Source organism: Ornithodoros turicata, chromosome 1 (assembly GCF_037126465.1).
Source record: "Ornithodoros turicata isolate Travis chromosome 1, ASM3712646v1, whole genome shotgun sequence".
Taxonomy (NCBI): Eukaryota; Metazoa; Arthropoda; class Arachnida; order Ixodida; family Argasidae; genus Ornithodoros; species Ornithodoros turicata.
This window is the reverse complement of record NC_088201.1, coordinates 144,564,075-144,584,639: the sequence shown is the minus strand read 5'-3', so window position 1 is coordinate 144,584,639 and position 20,565 is coordinate 144,564,075. Positions and strand designations below refer to the sequence as shown.

The following is a 20,565-nucleotide window of genomic DNA, read 5'->3' as shown; positions in this document are numbered from 1 at the left end:
CCTCCCTAGGTACGTTCCCTTTGGCTGGCGCCTCAACAGGTGACCTTGTAAGGCCTCCCACGGTGCACCACTTCCTCGTGGCAGCGTTGACATGCTCCCTCCCTAGTCTCTTTCTTGTTATGCAACTTTGGCATTGGTGAACCGTATGTGTCATTCTAATTTTAATCTTGCAGGCTTCGAGCTCCAGCTGCTTCGTGATATCACCTCATTCCAGCCTCCAGGGAGTCCCACACCCTTATGCTTCTCCCTTGCTCTGATGCCCGTGGGTAGCCCCTCCACGGCTCAGCTTATAAGGCCTCCTGCATTGCACCTCTTCCTCGCAATTGGGATGCACCTTGGGATACAGCTCTTCGGATACACCTCGTCGCGGCTGCGTTGGAATGCTGTTTCCATTAGTAACTTTATTCTCATGCAACTTTCACCTTGGTGAGCTGTATGTGTAATCCTACTTTTAACCTTGCAGCCTCCGGGCTAAAGCTGCTTCATGATACCCCTGGGTCCTGCTTCCAAGGAGTACGAAGCCTTCAGGCTCTTCCGGGGGACGGTTTCCTGGGGCTGACCATTCCAGACGTAAGCCTCTAAGACCTACTGTGTCTCACCTCTTACTCACGGCTATGTTTGAATGCTATCTTCCATGCCCTCTGTATTGTCATGAAACCTTCACCTTGGAGAGCTGCATATGTCATCCTAATTTTAAGGTTGCAGCCTCGAAGCTCCAGCTCCTCCGTAACAGCCCCTCTGTCCAAGGAGTCCGATGCCCTCAGGCTTCTCCGTGGGTCGGTTTCCTGAGGCTTGCCCATCTACAGGTCAGCTTCCAAGGCCTCCATCATCGCATCTCTTCCTAGCAGCTGCGTTCAGATGTTATCTCCCCTGGCCTCTTTCTTCTCCAGCAACTTTCACTTTGGAGAGCCGTATGTGCAATTCTAGTTTTAATCTTGCAGCCTCTGTGCTAAAGCTGTTTCATGATATCCCCTGGGTCCTGCCTCCAAGGAATACGAAGCTTCAGGTTCCTCTGTGGGTTTGTTTCCTGTGGCTGGCCCCTGCACAGGTGAGCCTCTAAGGCCTCCCGAGTCACGTCTCTTACTCACGGCTGTATTCGAGTGATATCTCCCCTAGCCTCGTGTCATGCAACCTTAACCTTGAACAGCTGTACATGTGATCCTAATTTTAATTTTGCAGACGCCAAGCTCTACCTCCTCCGTGACATCCCCTGGGTCCTGTCTCCAGGGAGTCCGATGCCCTCAGGCTCCTCCCCGAGTTCCTTACTCGTGGTTGGCTCCTCCACAGGACAGCTTCTAAGGCTTCACCTCTTCCTCGCAGCAGTGTTCAAATGCTATCTCCCTTAGCCTCTTTCTTCTCGTAAGCTTTCACCTTGGTGAGCTGTAGGTGTAAGTTCAATCTTAATCTTGCAGCCTCTGTGCTCCAGCTGCTCCATGATATCCCCTCAGTTCAGCCTCGAGAGAGTATGAAGCCTTCAGGCTCCTCGGTGGGACAGTTTCCTGGGCCGTCCTTTCATGAGGTGAGCCTCTAAGGCCCCTTTCGCCGTACCTCTTTCTCACGGCTATCCTCGAATGCTATTCTCCCATGCCCTACATATTGTCATGCAAACCTCACCTTGGCAATCTGTATATGACATCCTAATTTTAATCTTGCAGCCTCCAAGGTCCAGCATGTGAGAGCCCCTCAGTCTAGGGTCCAGGGAGTCTGACGCCCTCAGGCTACTCCCTGGGTCTGTTCCCCGAGCCTGGCCACTCTGCAGGTTAGCTTCTAAAGCCTCCTGCATCGCAACTCTTCCTAGCAGCTGCGTTCAAATGTTATCTCCTAGCCTCTTTCTCGTCATGCAACTTTCACATGGGAGAGGTTTGTGTGATCCTAATTTTAATCTTGCAGACTCCGAGCTCCAGCTGCTCCATGCCTCTGTTGTGACTCCAGGGAGTCCGACAACCTGAGGCTCCTCCCTTGGTGTGTGTCCCGTGGTTGGCCTCTCCACAGATTAGCTTGTAAGGCCTGCCATGGTGCACCTCTTCCTTGAAGCAGCCTTCGCATTCTGCCTCCCTAGCTCCTTTCTGGTTATCTTTCTGGTTAACTTTCACATTGGCGACCTGTATGTGTCATCCTAATTTTAATTTCCAGCCTCCGAGCTGGAGCTGTTCCATGATACCCCCTCAGCCTTGCGTCCAGGGACTGCGAAGCTTTCATGCTCTTACATTGGTCTGTTTTCCGTGGCCGGGCCCTCCACATGTGAACTTCTAAGGCCTCCTGTGTCACACCACCTTCTCACGGCTGCGTTCGGATGCTATATGCCATAGCCTCTTTTTGTCATGTAGCTTTCACTATATTTCAGCTGTATTTTTTATCATAATTTTAATGTTGCAGACCTCGAGCTCGAGCTCCTTGATGGCAGCCCCTCAGTCCTGGCCAGAGCTGAGCGTTTGTCCTCACGAGCCTCGCCCTCACCTCAATTTTCTGGGAGAAAAATTTTCCCCACCTCACCTAAAAAAATTTTGGAAAAAATTTTCCTCACCTCACCTCAAAAGTTTTTTGAAAATTTTTCCTGACTTCACCTCAAAAAACGTTTTGAAATTTTTCCTCACCTCACCTCAAAGGTTTTTTTGAGAATTTTCCTCACCTCACCTCACCTCAATTTTTTGTTGAGAATTTTCCTCACCTCACCTCAAAATGTTTCTTGAAAATTTTCCTCACCTCAAACATCACCAGAAAAATTGGCCCTCACCTCACCTCAAATATCGTGAGGTAACGATGAGGTGAGGGTGAGGAAACCCTCACCCTCGCATGCCCTCGTGAGGGTGCCCACCTCTGGTCCTGGCTCCAGGGAGTCGGGTGGCGCCAGTCTTCTCCCTGGCTCTGTTTCCTGTGGGTGGCCCCTCCACAGGTGAGCCTCTAGGGCCTCCTGCATTGCACCTCTTCCTTGCAATTGCGTTTAAATCTTATCTCCCATAGCCTCTTTCTTGTCATGTAACTTTCACTTTGGAGAGCGGTATGGTCATCATAATTTTAATCTTGCAGCCTCCGAGCCTCCATGATATCTCCTGGGTCCTGGCTTCAGGGAATACAGTGCCTTTAGGCTTCTTGTGTTCAGGCCTCAGGCTCCTGTTTCCCATTGTTGGCCCCTCTACAGGTAAGCCTCTAAGGCCTCCTTGGTCGCACCTCTTCCTCACAGCTATGTTAGAATGCTATCTCCCATGCCCTCTTTATTGCCTTGCAACTTTCATCTTGCAGAGCTGTACACGTTGTCGTGCTTGGCGCTCGAAAGAACCATCTAGCTCGTCTGATAACCAGAACACAAGTGACCTTTATTCTCATGCCAAACCACACAGCCAAAAAGCCCCGCATATCGATGGCATGACTAATAATTACACAAGATACGCTCTGTCATGCAGATGGTGCTTAACCAATCACTACATCTCTCTTCAAACGGGATTGAAGTTGCAAAACTAGTCTGGCTTCACATGTCGGCCAACTCGAGCATGTGTGGATCGTGTGTCTCACTCACTCTTGAGGGCACAGACTCTGCCGTGGAAGTCTACTCCGACACTGCTGAATCTTCTGACTAGGCCATGTGATGACCCGGCCTTAAGAGTGTTGAGGTAGTTCAGGCAGATTCTCCTTGTCGTTGTGATGATCCGGGACTCGACAACGTTGTATACTGCCCAGAGGAATCACCACTAGACTCCTGGAAGTTTCAGTCTGGAAGGGCATCGAATGGTACCAGGTGTCTACAATTTCACTGAATGATGCCTGTCTGAGTCTCGGTAACGTATGTGTGCGGTGTTTTTGCTGGACTCAATACTTTTTCTTTGCAGGGGATGTCCTGCACCCTCACGCCTTCCCCCTGGAGTTGTGGGCGAAGGTGCAGTGTTGCATGTCTAATGTTGTAGTCTTTACGTTGTTGGGCACGAGCAGCGGCGTCTCTTTTCCGGCAGTCGTGTGTCGATGGTCATTCCGGTTGCACATATTCTTCTATTTTTGGCAACTTCATTTAAAGGCGACAACCCATGGGCAGTTGTGATGGACTGAATCTGCTTACCTCAGGGAGTGTCTCGGTAAGCGAGAAGTACTAAATGCGGGCGCCTTGACTTGAAGAAGATATCTTTGATCGTCCACACCATGCGTTCGGCGTCGCCGTTTGCTCGAGGGTATGCGGGACTGCTCGCGATATAGGAAAAGCCCTGTTACTGAACAAACTCTGCGAATAACCAGGATGAGAATTGCATACCGTTGTCACAAACGAGCACATCAGGAGTGCCAAACCTAGCGAACATGCTCTTGATGGCTTGTACACTCATCGCTGCCATCGTCGTCGTTATCCTGAGAACTTCCCGGAAACGAGAGTAGTAGTCTACAATCAGGACGTAATGTTCCTTCCAGCTTGAGCAAGCCACATGCTGCCATGGAGAACTTGGAGTAGGAGTATTTATAAAGCCTGAAGTTTTCCAGAAATATTTATTTCGAAATTCAGGAGGTGAAAATCGGGTAAATAAACGTGTGCTCTAAATTCAAGCGAATTTGGGTGGAAAAACTTCCAGTACGCTAAATTTGAAGAGAAATCAGGCTCCGTTACTCAAACTAACTGTACTGGTTAGGTACACCAACGGTGATGTGACTGCATTTGCTGTCAAACAAGTTGGGGTGCGTTCATGCAGGTGTTTCAGTGAGGGTAATTTGCAAGGTAAAAATCGTTTTTTACCCTAACGAGTCAGTGGGGTGCACATTCGGGGAAGAATCTCGTTCAACCCTAAAACATAAGGCTCTAAGTACTGATGAGGGCTTTGTGACGCTGCACTCTGTGCACATCTCTCACAGCTGGTAGCGAGTTGCTCGATCTCTTTGTTTAGAGTGGGCCGCCAAACCGCATCATTGCCTCTTGCTTTACATCTTCCGATTCCTTGATGGCCCTCATGAATGAGCTCGTAAGCATTTACTGTCGCATGATGCTCAGAACTATTATTCTTCGGCCGTTAAGCGGGAATACCATCGCACACAGTAATGTTGCCCCGTTCCTTCCAGAATTCTTTCAGATGGAGAGATACCTTTGTGTCTTTCTCGGGCCATCATGTCTGTCAGGAGCGAAACAGACCGGAACATACTCCATCTTCAACCTGGTATGTCCAAAGCTTCTCTAGTGTGGTCAAGGTCATTTCCCTGGTTGGTAACACTACTTGGCCCACAAACAGCTCAACAGAATGTGCACGTTGGTCGTGAAAGTCTTGGTCGGGACACTAGAGTGGTGCCCTCGAAAGGGCGTCGGCGGTTGCCAACAATTTACCAGGGACGTAGAGGACCTTGAACTGGTAGTGCATCGAACAGATCCTGAAACGTTGAATACGGGGTGGGGGATCCTGTGAAGCTTCATAGATCCCAGCAAGGCGGCTAGAGGGCGATGATCAGTCTCAACTCCAAATCCGATGCCTATGACGAGCTGGTCAAATCTTTCGATAGCCCAAGTGGAACAGAGGGTTTCATTTTCCGTTTGGCTAGAGCGACCTTCCATGGCAGTAAGAGACCTAGATGCATAAACGGTAACCTGCCACCCTTCAGACGGCTGATCTTGAAGCTGTACCGCTCGTAGGCTGTAAGAGCTTGCATCGGCCGAGTCTATAGTGTGGTAGCAAGGGTGGTATTTTGCCATTTTTGACTTCAGAGCTGAGTAGGCTGTTGAGTTTGTTGAAAGCAGCTTGCTGGTGAGGGCCCCACACCCAGACGTTTTTCTTTTGTAAGAGACCTCTAATGGGTGCTGTTAGGTCGGAAAGGTGAGCGATGGAACGCTCTACGTGATTTGCCATTCCCAGCAGGCGCCGTACTCTGCTGATATCCCCAGGGGCCGCCAAGTTCGCTAATGCTGCAATTTTGTCTGGATCTGGACTTATTCTGCGCTCGCCCACGCCGCCGCCAAGGAACATGACTTGAGACACACAGATGCATTTCTCCTTATTGAGCTTTACGCCTTCCTGCTCAAGGCGCGACAGAACTTGTTGAAGGCGCTGATCACATTCGTCCTGAGAAGCTCCAAATACACAAAAAGCTCGAAATACAAGGATGTCGTCGATCATACTGACGACTTCATCCAGCCCTTCCAGCACACTCCTCATCTGACGCTCGAAGAACTCTAGTGCTGAGCATATGCCGAAAGGGAGTCTTTTAAAGCAACACCTTCCCCTAGGGTTTATGAAGGTCGTAAGCTCTGTAACTGTATGAAAACCTGCTGTAGCATCAAGTTTCGAGAAGAGCGATAACATATAACAGAACATATAACTGAAGGCGGATAACATACTGCTCCATCTCTCCAAGGCCATCGAAGAGCTTTTCTGTCAGAGCTACCTTTGATTCCAACAGGCTGTTGACACAGTGTATGATGCCGAGTTCTTGGATGGCTGGGAAGCCGAAAAGAGGTGGGTCTTGTACCGGCATAGCATACACCGTTTGCTGTGCTGCTTTCCAGAGGAGGGTTGCTCGAAACGTACCAAAGACTTTTAATGGGCAGTTCCCCGGACCCGTGAGTGCTCCCTCTAGCTTCTGAAGACATTTCGATATTCCCAGAAATGTACTTTTGACTACGGTGACCTCTGCTCCGAAGTCTATCTTGAAATTTATGTCATATTCATTGATATTCACTCTTGTAAACTTTGCTCGGGCACTTGAGGCGATTAAGTGAAGATGCAAAGAGCCTGTGGTTTTCCGTTCGCATACCTTTTCAAACTGCACTACCTTTTTGCACGAGTTGCAACTTGCTTGCTTTGCCGGGCAATCAGTACGTATGTCACTGGACCGTCCGCAGTACCTGCAGTTTTTCTGTGTCCTGATGGTTTGTGTCTTGGATGCGGCCTTCGCAAACCAACGGGATGAACTTTGGGCACTCCGCGGCTTAATTGACTGCTTGGAAACTTCGGCTTCCGCAATAACTTGAGCAGGATACGATCCATCTGCAGAACTCCGGCACGTGCTTTAACAGCAGGTTCGCGAATTCAAGAGACAGCTTGGGTGTGCGACACAACTTGTCCACCAGAACAGTATCCAAGAGTCCGACAACAAACCTGTCATGGACCATGCCTTCTTCGACGTCAGCCAATGCATAGTTGCATTTCTTAACCAGTGTTCGAAGTGTCATGTAGAAAGCATCAAAAGTCTCGGCCGCTTCTTGCATGCGCCGGTAGAATCGAACGTGTTCGTAGACCCCGTTGGTGGAGGAATGAAGTCATTGATCAGCTTCTTCTTCACCGCCTCCAACAAGGACCAATCTTCTGTCGTTAAGGCCAAGGTGTCGAAGACCTGAAGAGCTTCTCGGTGAACCCACGGAGTACAAGAGCATCCTGACTTGCATGTTCCCTGGCGCTTGCAACAGGCCGGACAGAAAGCGGTATTCATCGAATTGCAATAGCTATTCTTTCCACGATCTAGGGACCTAGAAGTAGAACTTTGGGAGGGCTTGAAGACCAGAGCCACCAGAGTTCCATGAAGGCTTCGTGTTTTCACTTGACATAGCGGGCCTCAAAGAATGTATCGCACTTGTTACACCATGTCGCGCACTCAAAAGAACCGTCTAGCTGGTGTGACCAACTAGAGCATAAGTTACGTTTATTCTCGTGCCAAACTGCAGAGCCAAAAAATCCAGTGAGCTCGAGCTCAGGTATTGCGGCACAGCTGCATATCGACAGCATGTCTAATTACTAGGGGTGTGCGAATATTCGAGTTCTCGAATTCGAATCGAATATCAAACGCTCGAACTATTCGATTTGCGAATCGAATATCCACTATTCGATTTTTCGAATATTCGACTATTCTATGATATGAACTACACAACTCGAAAGTGGGCTTCACCATGTCCATGACACTTATGTCTAAAATTTCGGCAGTGCAACTTCCTCGAGTGAGAGCCAAGAAACTAAAGGGTGTTCATGGCAAAGCTGAGGCAGGATGCCAATTCGTTTGTTTCACAAATGGCCTGTGGTTGTCTAAAACAACTACAGCCTCATCCATATAACATGCTATTGCCTGACATAAAATTTTGAAATGAAGGTAACCACTCCAGTACTCCAATAAGTGTATGCTCACCTGAAAAGCAGGAAGCACTCTGATGTAAAATTAAAGAGTAGGGGCTTTAAACAGAAGAATTGCATGTCTCTCTTGTGACAGTTAATGCCAGAAAAATTACACTAAAGCCATGGGCCACAAAATGGAAACTTTTAGTGCGAAAGTCTTGTAGTGTAAATTTAGCACGAATATTCGATATTCCGTTTGGTATTCAGAATTTTTTCCCCATTCAATTCGACATTCCATTCGACTTAAAATATTCGGATTCACACACCCCTACTAATTACACAAGATACGCCCGCTGTCATACAGATGGTGCTTAACAGATCACTATACATGCCATCCTAATTTTAATCTTGCAGCCTCCCAGCTTCAGCTTCTCTGTGTCAGCCGCATAGTCCTCGTCCCAGGGCGTTAGCGCCCTCATGCTCCTCTCTGGGTTTGTTTGCCGTGGCTGGCCCGTCCACAGGTCAGCTTCTAAGGCGTCTTGGGTCGCACGACTTCCTCGCAGCTGTGTTTGACTGCTGTCTCCTTTAGCCTCTTTCTTGTCATGGAACTTTAACCTTGGAGAGCTGTATGTATAATCCTAATTTTAACCTTGCAGACTACGAGCTCCATCTCCTCCATGACATCTCCTGGATCCTGGTTCCAGGGTGTCCGATGCTCTCAAGCTCCTCCCTCGGCCCTTTCTCTTGGCAGGCCCCCTCCACAGGACAGCTTCTAAGGCCTTCTGGGTCGCACCTCTTCCTCGCGGCAGCTTTCGAATAATATCTTCTCTAGCCTTTTTCTTCCCATGCAACTTTCAGATTGGTAAGCTGTATGTGTTTTTCTAATCTTAATTGTAGCCTCTGAGCACCAGCTGCTGATGTCCCTTCAGTACTGCCTCCAGGCAGTATGAAGCCTTCAGGCTCCTGCGTGGGACAGTGTCCTGTGTCTGGCCATTCTAGAAGTGAGCCTCTAAGGCCTCCTGCGTCGCACCTGTTCCTCAGGGCTGCGTTCAGATGCTATCTCCCCTAGCCTCTTTCCTGTTACGCTACTTTCACCTTGGGGAGCTGTATGTGTCTGTATGTGTTATCCCAATCTTAATCTTGCGGCCTCTGAGCTCCATCTCCTCTGTGATGGCCCACAGTCCTGGGTCCAGGTCATCAGACGCCCTCAGGCTTCTTCCTAGGTGTGTTTCTAGTGGCTGGACGCTCTGCAGGTCAGCTTCTAGGGCCTCACCTCTTCCTCACGGCTATGTCAGAATGCTATCTCCCATGTCCTCTTTCTTGTCTTGCAACTTTCACCTTGGAGAGCTGTACATGTTGTCATTCTGGGCTCTCGAAAGAACAGTCTACCTTGTCTGACAACCAGAACACCTTTGTGTTAAAAGTTATGTAAGTAACTTTCTATGGTATTTCCAGGTATTTCCATGTCTCTGCCTTGGCAGGTTGCGGTAGTGACAGCAAGACTTATACAAACTTCTGTCGTATTGCTACTTGGCCAGGCATAGAGAGGATGTTTTGCGGTTTGCGAGCAGGTGTTCAGTGTTTCAGAAGGCGAAACCAAGGGGTGGAGAACCACCCAGAAGCCCCGGCAGTAACTGATATCTGTTGTGGGTCGATATCAAAGTGGGTCGAGCTCTATCCTGAGCTGAAGTTGGTGTCAGTTCTGACCTGGGACCGACTGCTGGATGGCTTTCCTCGGTTTGGATTCCCGAACCAGCTTATCACGGATAACGCCTTGTACTCTGCATGTAAGGCGTTCATCGATACCTGCCCAGGAGTGAGTATCTGACATAAGCCAGGCACCCCCTCTATCACCCGCATGTAAACATATATGTGACGTAACACGCTACATAACACATACTACCTCAGTACTACCTGTGTAACACACTCCCTCAGTTATAACTGAGGTAGGTGTCAATGTTTTTTAGTTGTGGATTCAATACATATGTATGGACATTATTTAAATGATCTTGGAAAGACTAACACCATCAGACGACCCTCAATGACCCTGTCTCCGTTAACAATTCTCGGAATTGCAGAAAAAGCATTGTGTCTTGATACCATAGCTGATCTCCCACTGCGCTGCACTGTTCATTATGCACATTTTCACGACCCTGTATGAAGGACACACGATTTCCATGCTCATAAAGTATTTTCCATAATCACACGTTAAGTGTTCATGAGTACTCACAGCAGTTTAGGTTTTTACTGTAACAAAATGTACCACAGCTCTTACCTCACAGTCGGACATGATAGGAAATAGTACACTCATGTTTGAATGCTGCGTCTTGACACAGAAGTGAACATTACTGCATTAACCATTGCCTGTGGTGCCAAAGTATCACACCAAATTACCCCAACCCTTGAGTTCCTCCTGGTGCTATTTCTTTTGAGGAACAAAAATGGGGAAACTTGCTTATTAGATGACCCTCATTATTTTATTCCACTTTCTCCCTTTGCCTACATATTTCAGTTTCCTTATGGTGACTCTAGTGGATACCTTATTGAACATGGAAGACTTGAGTAATACCTTTATGCAATACTATTTCATAGTCTGCCGTCATTTAATTCAGTTTCCTGCAGGTATTTGGTGCAATTGAACTTCAGGCCATCTACACAACGCCTAAAATTAGACGTCTATTTTCAGAAGTCTGCCAGGCGTCTTGTAGGTCACCATTTTGTTACATATAAATAATGGCAAGAATTATAGATGTCTATTAAATGTCTACATTTAGGTTGATCCCTAAAGTCTTAGGTTGGAACAGATTGGGATGGCTATCATGTGCTGCCAGTGTGGCTACTGCAGAACACAACGCTTGTAATCGGGTGCTACAAACAACAGGAAGTACTACGGCGACACCACATGACGACCTGAAACTGCATCGCAGTTAAGGGAGTTCCTTAAAAGTAACAACTTTCAGAGGCGGGCGTTGCAGCTGACGTTTTCCGACATCATAAAATGAAAACAACATGTGCCGCGTGCGAGAGCCGCGGCTTTCACAACGAAGATTGCTGATAGAGTAGTGCTCGACTTGCATCCATTCAGCATTGTTGAAGACGAAGGATTCCAGGGCCTTATGAAAGATGCTGCTCCAGGCTATGAATTGCCATCCAGGACGTTGTTCAAGAAGGGTCGTGCAGTGCCTCTACCATGACACAAGAGAGCAAGTCGAGGGCGAGTTGAAGAAGGCATGTGATGATGAGACCAGCGCAGTAGCATTTACGGCCGACATGTCGACGTTGCGAGCAACCGCAGTTTTGTAAGTTCGACATGTCATTTTCTACCATCTTCCTTCAATTTGAAAACGATGCTGCTGAGAGAGCCACACTGCCTCAAACACAGCAACCACACTTGATGAACTTCACAGAGAGTGGAGCGTGCCAGAAACCGTAACAGTGTACATTGTTACTGACAGAGTGTCGAACCGAAATGTTTATCGGTTTGGTTCAGGTTCACGAACATTTGCAGATAAAGGTTTCGTTCCGGTACAGCTCCAGCTTACATTTTTATCGGTTCAAACCAGTTCGAATTAACATAAACCAGTTAGTAAATCGGTTTGATGCACTTCAGTTGCCCAAGTAAATTCATTAGTATACCACAAACCTCACAAGCACAAGTTGGAATGAATACAGCTTTTATTTCTAAACTTTCTCAATGCTTATGAACAATTTCAAAGTTTTGAATACAGGCAATGCAACAAGCCGTAAAATCTATTTGCTGACTTATGACTACTTGGAGAATGAGCACAACAGCATGACATTTTCTAGCATGTCTGGGCTCATGTAGGCCCTTTGGGGTGAGAGGATGTACCTCAGTCCAGAAGAGGCACGTTCCACTCTCACCTGTGTGGCTGGCACTGCTAGCGCTATTCGCGACAGCTCGAAAGGTTCTGGCCTCCATATCTGTTTTGTGTTCCAGTACTCGAGAAGATCAATGTTTTTTTTTAAGCCGCAGCTCATAGCCATACAACTCGAGGGCTTGTGATACTCTTTCAGTGTCGTCTGGTTGCGAAGGCAGATTAGCACTGCTTGACTAGTCTCGCTCATTTGAAAGGACGTCGAGATCATTTTCTTCGACATTCATGTGCGACTGCATTTCCTGCGCGGGCATGTCCACAGGAGCATCGAAAGGATTCTCTTGATCGTTCTTCATCTGTGCGAGTTTGATCCATGCGTTTGTAGGTGCTGCTCATCACATATTTTATCCTCGTCGGACAGAAGAACACGAAATCTAGGGTCAAGGAGATGGCAGCGCAGAAGATGTTGTTCTCGAACAGAGCTTTCTGACGGCTGTCCATCGAACGTACCTGCGTGCTGGAAAACGAAGTTCCCACGTTTTCTGTCTCCAAGCGGCATCTGAGCCATACACTAAGAAAATCGCCCATAAGCAGTTGCTCACTCTGAAGTCGTTTTTTTGCTTCTTCAGCTGGACACAACGTAATCACGATGTTTTCTGCATTGCTCCAATCTTCTCGCGAAAAACCAATACTGCTGTCATCAGAGAACACGTCATCACATAAATCCCTCAAGTGAAGAAGCTGCCGTATCATCCGCGAGGATGACATCCATCTAGTTGACGTATCGATGAGCAGCTTCTTGAGCTTCAGCTTTCTGATTAAAGACATCATTGTCGTGTCCGGAGCTTCTTGGTTAAGGCGCGGCACTTTGCTATTATTTCCTGGACGTCATTATCTCTCATTGCATTATGCACAGCAAGCTGCAGCGTGTGCGCTGCACACTGGAAGCCTTGCACGAGTGACTTTCCATTTTCTAGGCTATTTGTTGTTTCCTCCAGCCAGCTAGGAGATCATCAAAGGCTGATATCCACCTTGTATGGAAAACCGGAGTCGTCTTCATCTGTTGCTTCACTCACTTGTTCCTTCATAAGTTCCACTGCCTTGAGCATGTTGGCCCAGTTTTCAGTCATTACGCTGTAGATCTGAATCGACACGAACCTCGTACATAGAGAGCACACTCAAAATCTCAAGACTTCAGGTATTCACCAGTACAACACTGATAAAGCTCCCTGCGGGGCAAGGTCTGCAGTACCAGCTTCTTATCTTAGATATACGGAACGTTCACACCCAATACCACACGGTCCATGCAACCTGCGCAGTCTACTTTTAGTGGTATCAAACGATTGCACAAAATGCCAGAGATCATTATCCTTGTGGCACTTGCTTTCTCATTGACGCAGCGCACGATCTTTTCTGCATTTCAGCTTGCCAGAAATCCTGTCAAGTATAGGGTCCAGAATTTTTCGAAAGCCCTAGTCCTCAACGGCTATGATGGCCCTCCATTTTTTGTGACAATTTCTATACAGGCTTCCAAGACTGTTTTATCATCTATTCGCATAGAAACAGCTGGTCGCAGCAGCATTTGCTTGAGCATCATCTGACCAGCTCGCTTATTCAGTGGGTTACCAGGAGCATCGTCTTCGGTGCGCTGATCATTCAAACGCTTTTGTTCCTGGTTGTGGTACTGTTTTTTATGGTGCCTCTGTACATGTCGTTCGAGGTTCGCTGCGTGATCACTAGCGTGGGAGAAACCACAACTGCCTAACTGGCATGTTGACCGACGCGCTGTGCTATTGTAGTTGAAGAAATTCCGAACTGGATTTTTTTCATGTCTTCGCATCTCCTTTGTACCTGCAGTGACATAACAGAAATTTTAAGTGCAGTAATTTATGAAATTATATTATCTTCCTCGTCTCCTACGGTGGGGCTGAATATAGTTGAAACTTGAAAGCGCATTTGGGTAGATCCGTTTTGACATGACGAGAAAAATTTTTTATATTTTGGATGACTGAAACTTTTGGCTCAAGTGTAAGTGGTTGTGCGACGCCCAATATGGGAAACTACAGCGCTCGTCACACTGCCCTACACTACCGACAGGCAAATTAAAATACACTTTGCATACGTTGACCTCTTATGATACGCATCAGAGCAACACAAGCGCTGTCAAAGAACAGAACAAAAGAAGTGGGCTGGTGGGTACTTGAAGCGGACATTTCTTTAGTTTGAGGGGGGAACGGACAAGAGTGTTGGTGTTTTCCCGCAGTCCACCTCGTTTGTTTGTCTCGTATGCTCAAGGAAGTGTTGCCTGCTTCACAATACCAGTGCCCTCATGACTCATCACAGTGTACGAAAGGTCACTTACAGAAGTAGCACGGAGAACTACTACTGCACCAACGATGCCACAATGGGATCCCGATGATAAAGTGAAACTATAGACTAGAGTGTGCGCTTCTTCATCAATTTTGCGAGATCTCTTCTGCAAAGAGAAGCAAGGAGCAAGAAGTGTACCTTTCTGGCTTTTTTGTCGCTCACTAGAGGTTGCCGAACATTCCCAAAGTTGTGAAAGAAAAGTTGTTATACACTGAATTTTGCACACAGCGGCAGAGCACTCCAATGTTTGTGAACCGTTATTTGAACCGGTAACCGTGTCCTCATTTTTCGGTTCGCACCAAGTTCAGTGCCAGCACGACAACCACAACTATGGTTCGGTTCGGGTTCGGTTCACTTAAAAATAGCGCTTTTTCCGGTTTCAGTTTTCAGTTCAGTTCGACACTCTGATTACTGACAGTGGCCCCTACATAAGAGTAGTAAGCACTGACCACAACTATCTGGAAACACAGCTTGTGAGACTGACGTTACAGCTAGACTTTATAGCGTCCCATAATCGCACTTGACATTCCTGCACACTGCAGTCACACTTTGCATTCCTGCAAGGGCATCAGAGTTTGATAAGCAAAGTGTATGAGCAAAACATGCCTTCTCATACCTTGGGAGCTGCTTTACAGCAGCTATCATGAGTAGTAAGCACTGACCACCATGTCGTCACAACTCTTGTCATTATCGCACAACAGATGCAGTGACACTAAACGTGTGTGTTTGTTTAACAAAACGTTTTTTTCCGTGCCGCAAGGGTGTTTGTTGACATGCCGTTTCAACCACGGTGGGTTGACCGTCGCAGACGGCTGCCGCTATTCCAAATTGAACAGTTTACATGGATGATACCTCCGAAAATGGCAAAAGCAGAACAAAATGCATGGCGCATAATCGGCGGCATATGTGGCATGTGAAAAGAGGCGTAATCCGATTCACGATTTGTTCCGTACTTATAACACAAGGGAAACAAAACTCTGCTGATTTGTCATCTATTTGAGGTACTACTTTAGAATATAAGGTAAATGCATCGGTCATTCTTCCCTCGAGATGAGAGACAAAGAAGTACAATTTTCCCAAGGAAATATCTCTAGCGCTCTGCAGCGCGGCTTGAATATGTTGCGATTCTGGCCAGCGGACGGTCCTTGCTGTTAACGCCCGTCGTACTGAATGCCACGTTATATACGAGCAGAATTTAATGCAGCGTATGACCGCGGGCATTCCGGGATGCGGCTAAAGCAACCACAGTGCAAAGACTTGACCGAAATTACACTTTTAGCAACTCTTCTTCACTCCCACTTCATCCGCACCCTGTTACGTGTCGTGCTGCTGGCCTGGTGGCACAACGCACAGCTCTTTGTGCAGGGAAGGTTCGCGGTAAAGTGAACGTTCGAATCTTATATCGGTGATTTTTTTTTTCATTTCTTAGTTGCGCTGTAGATCTAGGAGAACACTGCGACAGAACACTATGCATCCCCGTTGATCACAAAAGAATTACCGCGCGTTTGTACGAGAGCCGAATTCATGTTTCGTCGCCCTCACGTTGTGCAACAATTAAGATCCCCTTTTGATCACAACAGAACTGCGTGTTGTACTAAATGAATTTATGTTGCACCGGTGTTCATATTACAAGAATGAACGCCACAACACCCACGCGTATTGTATGTCCGCAATAGGAATTTCTGTGCTACAACAGAGTGCTTGTACAACAAGAGTCGACGATAGAACCGTCTGTTGCTGCTACAGAACAGCGTGGAAACGTCAGGAATTTCTGTTGCGACAAGAGAGCTACTCTTGTACAACAAGAGTTCACGACAGAACCGCGTGTTGTACGACAGAATTTCTGTTGCGACGACAGCACCGCGTGTCGTACGACAGGAATTTATGTTGTACGACAGGAATTCCTGTCGTTCTTTTTTTTTTTGACTGTGTTATGTTTTTTATTATTGTATTTGGCCTTTGCATAATGTGGCGTCACACCCTCATGGCAGTGGATACAGCTATGTTATGATTTTGTGCACGTTTTGTTCTTATGGAAAGTTTCTTTTTTGTGTGTGAAGCATGCATGTCTGTTCAGTATACAGCTTCATGTGAGCTGTATTTCAGAACACCGCATCAGCTGAGATTGCGTATTATATCTTCATGCATTAAGCATCTCTGTCTTTTTCCAGCTCCATGCCATTGGAATGGAAGCGCAGCTAGCGTGTGCCAACACCCATACATGGGAGGAGGGAGCTGGAGCCATGGTTTCGTTGCTGTTGACCTTTACACTCACTTTGAAGAACTTTGATGCATATGTAATCCTCACCTTATCACCCTTCTACTCAAGCTGTTAAGATAATTCTTCGGTACACCAGAACCATGTGAATGCCTGCTTCTCCCCAGTGGTACACCTTCTGCTGTGGTTATTTATGAAGTTGTTTGCTGGTCAGAATGCAGTGGTTCTGTGTTGAAGGTATGACACTGCACAATCTCAGTTTATTGTGTAAATTACAGGTGTGTAACTTCAGAATATTTATTGGCCATTATAATTTGCCCATCGCATTAGGTGCCCTGGTCAGTGCTATATTCCGCCTCCTGCCACCACTGCTAAGAGAGAAGACAGATGGATACATCAAGAAGTTGGTAAGCAGTGTTCTTTGTGCTGTAGAGTCTATTTTGTTGAGTAGGGGTGGGTGGGTCTCCAAGATATGTGGAATATTTATACACCTATCTGAGCCATTGCGCAATCTGTGTCATAATGAACATGAAGGCGCACACAAAGATTATGCGCAAACATGCATACATTAGGTTAATATAGAGGGTTTTTACTGAATACAGATACGTATTTATTTGCAGATAAAGATACAGTTAAAATTATTTATTCTAGATTGATTCTATCACTGCCCCTAGGTTACGGGCACTGGACCCTACAACTGGAGCTGTACGATATCGGAGTTAGCCAATTAGCTAAATGTTTGAATTATTCATAAGTAGCTAATGTTGGGCTAGAGTTGGAGCGCCCAACTGGGCTCACTGCAGTTAACATGCCCTTTGGGATGTAACAAGCTTGTTTGTGCGACAGTACACATTCATGTTTTAATATTCAGAGCACTACAGGGTGTTGCGGGACTTTCAGTAATTACCAGTTCTGGAAACTTTTGCCACCATAGAGGAAGGCTTTGGTCAATTTTTAATTGCAGGAAATTTATTTTTAGTCAAGTGAACTTCGAAAATTGCCACACGAGCCTCACTTTCTTTTTTACAGAAATACGAAGTCCTCCACGGATAAGCGCCCAACAGACCCAACAAAAACTATGCACAGTATCACAACTCAAAATCGTCAAAAACAACTAAAAATTACGCTTACGCTAAAAATTAACTTAAAAATTACGGGGGGGGGGGGGGCTAGTTCTGTTGCAATACTGTTGTACAAATAAAAACAGTGAGATTGGCTTGGCAATTCTCAAAGTTCAATTGAAAGTTCAAAGTTTCCCACAACTACACATTTTTCAAAGCCTTCCTGAATGGTGGCAGAGGTTTCCAGAAGGTAATTTATGAAATTAGCACAATCATCCGGCGACTACGTGGCTGCGGCGGGCTGCAGCCCAGTGATGTGATTGCTCCACCAATTGCGCCTTACAGCCAATCCTACTACATCCTACTACATTGTCGCACAATATCAGGAATCCGCGCAAGACCTGCCCAAACATCCACTTGCGCTGTTAAAAGCGAAGGGAAGCCTCCTGCTGAGGCCCACTGCTTGTTTAGCGCGTACCTATCACCAGGTAGCGTAAGTCATCGCGGCACAGAAGTCGCGTGTCCTATTTGTACAGTTTCGCTTCTGTTTTGCAGACGGTAGTCCGGTATCCTGCCGGTAGGAAACCCTTTCCTGACACATGTTGTTTAAAGGGAAAAACTGCGTAGGAGCTTGTCTCCTACCTGTTTGGGCCAGGCAATAGTAAACTGATAGATATAAGAGCACCATCACCCTTTCTTTCATTTTTGATGTCATTGCTGTTTGCGTGCTGTGTTTCCACAACTTATCGCAGATGTCACATGGCGTCTCTAACGCGATAACGCAAAAGATTTGCGAGAACGCTTGTAATAGGCGATCAATTAATTGGTGTTGTGGTACGAGAAGCTTGAAATAAAAATTGGTCATGTTCAGCCTATGTGATTCTAGCCCTACGTGAAAGCACACTGCACAAATTGAATGCGAAAATAACTAAAAAAGATGTCATAGTGTGTAAAGCACACATAGTACTTTTTCACCAGTAAGCTAGCTTTAGCATTTTTCTTTGACTGTTTCGTTTATATTTGGCATTGTGGCTGCAGCATATCGGCAGAAAATGACTAATGAGAAATTATTGGCAGTTATCTATATTCTATTGTTTACTGTACTTCACCTGGAATTTTCGAATTTTGACACCGCTCTGCCACTGTTACGAACACTGGGCTAATTTTTGTCATTACAGGTAACCTACTTCAACTGAGTCCAGTACATGACAATCGCTACAAGGAGATGGGCTTCGGGTTCGATGACCACATGTACGTCTCTCTTTAGAAAGTACAAATTAAGTATATAGTGTGCGCGTGATGATGTAGCATATTGCTCAAAAACACCGTTTTTTGCTTGAAAAGGGTCTTTTTCTTTTTTTTTTCTTTTTTTCTGCTGCTGCAGAATTTTCTCTGAAATGGCTTGGGTCAATCATATCACTGCAGTGCTGATGAGAAACATCCTCATCTTACCGTATTTCATTCATATACCAACAGCAAATACAACTCAATTTTAACCCCTGAATTATCGTGTGCATTTTCCGCGGAAGAGATAGAACTTATGAAATTATATTATTATCTGATAATGTGGTATTGTTTTCGTGGCACTCTTCATAATTTCACTCTTAAAATACTTTACTTGCAGAAGCCGGGAGAGGACCATGTGTATCCTACCATCATCCATCGCACAGCAGATTTCTGCATCATTCTCTGTTTTGACCGAAGGGTTCATGGTCCGGCATCCTGCATCGGCATTGCTGGTCGCTACCTTCTTTACCGTTAACGTTGTGTACAGTCCTGGAGCTTAACTAATTAACTGTTACATTAACGGTGGAATATCTGTTGGGAGCTTATACAATATTGAAGCTTTGTACAAATCTCATAATGTACATCGATTAAGTACTACTAGTTGCCATAACTAGTTGCTGTGCTTCATTAATTTCCATGTAATGCTCCATCGTAGAGGGGGTTGCCTCGGAAAGCCTGCCCCTATTCAGTATTTTGCGTGCTACAGCTGTGTGACAAAAGCCTCTGAGGTGGCCAGTACACATCACCTATTCTTGTTATCGGGGGGGGGGGGGGGAAACTGGGAATTAATTTGGAATAGCAGCAAAACGTTACTCGAATGTATGAAACAGTATACAGGAAGATTTTGAAGACAGCGCGTAAGTGTTACTAGCAAACTTCTTATACAGTAACAATGACAGCATCAACGGAAAGTATGCAAGTGTTACTTGAATTCTGGGTGGCGGCATCATCAGCAAGACGTTTGTGCTGTTGCCAGAAACCTTTTTCATTCCATTTTGCGCATTTTTTAGGCAGCTTTTTATATCGAATCACGTTGCAATTGTTCTCTCTCGTAATGAGAATTTGTTTTCTGTCAGTTCGGAAACCCACAGGTACCATTTCCGTATCTGCAGTGCAGGAACTATCAGACTGGTGGGTTTTTCAAGGCACCACCATGTAGATGACATTTTGTGACAAAATGATGACAAAACAATAACAAAAACATTCATCCTGGTCAAAAATTTAATAATCCAGTTGTTCACTCAAACTGGATGAAACTGGTTTTAAGAAGTGTAGGACAGTCAATAGCCACTACGCTCCGCAAGTGCTAGTTCTTAATCGATGTGGATCATCAGATTTGTGCATGGCTGTGAACAACGTCAAAGTTGAGCGGGTGGTTCAGGTATTTAAATTTAATGAGCAATGGGTGCGTAACCTAGTCAATGCAGCCTATTGCTGGTATCTTGTCTCAAAGGAGTTCGAATTGTCAAAGCAATAAAAATCTCTCATCTTAAGCCTATAGTCTGGAGTCATTCAGTACCTTGTCAAAAATGAAGAATACCGTTTGCAACAAATTATGTCTTTCTGCTGTATGTTCTAACTGCCAGTACACCTTGATGTAAGTGACCGAACGGAATTCATACTTGTACGTTCTGGTCAAGAGCTGGTGCATTGAGCGAGTACTGCACGAAAACAGAATTTGTTGCAACTCGTTTTGGCGCATTCTTTGTGTGGGGGTGGTAGGACCCCCCCCAGTACCGAGGCTATCAAGTGACTCCCCCATGGGGTCACTTGATCCCGGTAGGAGTCAAAACAGA

The 20,565-nt window shown here is 46.2% G+C and overlaps 3 long non-coding RNA genes across 3 annotated transcripts in view; 2 read left to right on the top strand and 1 right to left on the bottom strand.

Annotated features, from left to right (window-relative positions):
• The window catches only part of LOC135370463 (uncharacterized), a 188,235-nt gene that overhangs the window by 152,944 nt on the left and 14,726 nt on the right, over positions 1–20,565 (bottom strand). The gene's annotated exons all lie outside the window — the stretch shown is intronic.
• LOC135370440 (uncharacterized) lies at positions 751–3,831 on the top strand. The gene is made up of 8 exons (XR_010415342.1): positions 751–911; positions 991–1,048; positions 1,180–1,359; positions 1,413–1,519; positions 1,656–1,759; positions 1,891–2,000; positions 2,134–2,893; positions 3,028–3,831. It is a non-coding gene; the product is annotated as an uncharacterized LOC135370440 (long non-coding RNA).
• On the top strand, positions 7,807–19,142 carry LOC135370434 (uncharacterized). The gene is made up of 8 exons (XR_010415341.1): positions 7,807–8,518; positions 8,654–9,425; positions 9,577–10,701; positions 10,772–11,296; positions 16,375–16,658; positions 16,752–16,828; positions 18,661–18,733; positions 19,107–19,142. It is a non-coding gene; the product is annotated as an uncharacterized LOC135370434 (long non-coding RNA).